Genomic DNA, 1,448 nt, shown 5'->3' on the forward strand with positions numbered 1-1,448 from the left:
GTGGTGAGGGCGTTGCTGTTGGAAACCTATTTCTGCCGAGGGCCCGGCCCAGGAGCTGGTGGACTTCTTTGGAACTCCTCCTGCAAGACATGGTCCAGGAACCCTCCAGGCAAAAGGGAGGTGTGCTTGCCAGATGTGGCAACTACCTCGCTCCTGGCTGTGCAAACGTAGTGTGATTGTCGGAGTGTGGGGAGAGTGAGGCAGGGAGCTTGGAGACGGACGTTGTGAAAGATGAAGTGTGGTGCGGGCGGCTGCCAACGGTGGGCTATTCCTGCCAGTGCAATCCCCGAGCCCTCGGCTGAGTCCGGGTGAGGAAGCGAGCAAACACAAGAAAGGTGCCTGGACGCACGGGCGGCTGAGCCGGCAGGGTTTGGGGCCACGAAGGCTTGGCAGCAGGGCCTTGTGTGGGTGCGGTGGGGGGCGGGGGGGTCCTGGGCGTCTGCGTGGGAGAGGCAGCGGGCGGCAGGTAGCAAGCCAGCGTTTGTTTGCAGGAGCGCGGCCTTGAGCGCGTTTCAGCGGGCAGACCTAGTTCGGCTCTGGGGCCCGCACCGTGGGACCAAAAGGGGACGCTGCGGCTGCATGGGCCGGGAATCGAACCCGGGCCTCCCGCGTGGCAGGCGAGAATTCTACCACTGAACCACCCATGCACCGGTGGCCAGCGCCGCCCGTCGCTGCCCCAGAGGCGCTGGCCGCCACCCGCCCGTCGCTGCTCACTGCTCGCCCGTGGCCATCTCTCTGCTCCATTGGAGCAGGAGACGACGGGCGGGCGACCTGAAAGCCAGGACCCGGCCACGTGCAGGATCCCGGGGCGCGGCGCTCTCGGAGGGAGCCCGGGGCGTCGGGACGCCGGCCCACTCGGCCCCTCCCGCGCCTTCTGCGCAGACCACGGCCGCCGCGACCCTGTCGGTGTCGCGCGAGGGGGCCGGGAGCCGGCGCCGTGAGCCCTGTCAGGTGCAGGCGCTGCGTGGTCGCTGCGGCCGCGCGCCGACGTGCCTCACGGCGACCGCCGGGTCCCGAGCCCGGGTCCCCCTGGCGGGCTGGCTTTGCGGCCGGGCCGGGGTGAGCCGTGCGAGAGCGGGCCGGGGCCGGGACGCCGGGCTCGGGCTGTGCGGGAAGCGCGAGCGCGGGAGGGCGACGCCTCCGAGCGCCTCCGCCCCCGCCCCCACCCCAGAACGGCGCTCAGGCCCAAGGACCCACAGGCGTGTGAGCCTGGCTCCCGCGCTCTGGCCGACCGCGCTCCCGTGGTCCGGCTCTGACGGGGTGGTGCTGGTGAGCAGGGGCCCTTTGGCAGAGCGGCTCCTGGCTCGGGGACTGCCGGCTGAGAGGCAGGGAGCGCGCCAGGGCGGGCTTGGCTCCGGCCGGGGCAGCGGCTTCCCACGGGAACGGGCGCGGTGGCGCCGCGGTCGGGGGCGCGGGGCGGGCTTCGGTGGGTGGGCTGCACGGGCACG

General features: G+C 72.3%; 1 non-coding gene across 1 annotated transcript; it reads right to left on the minus strand.

Moving 5' to 3' along the window:
* Positions 1–576: 576 nt before the first annotated feature.
* TRNAG-GCC lies at positions 577–647 on the minus strand. Its single transcript has one exon. It is a non-coding gene; the product is annotated as a tRNA-Gly (tRNA).
* Positions 648–1,448: the final 801 nt, after the last annotated feature.

Source organism: Oryx dammah, unplaced genomic scaffold, assembly GCF_014754425.2.
Source record: "Oryx dammah isolate SB20612 unplaced genomic scaffold, SCBI_Odam_1.1 HiC_scaffold_8149, whole genome shotgun sequence".
Classification (NCBI taxonomy): Eukaryota; Metazoa; Chordata; class Mammalia; order Artiodactyla; family Bovidae; genus Oryx; species Oryx dammah.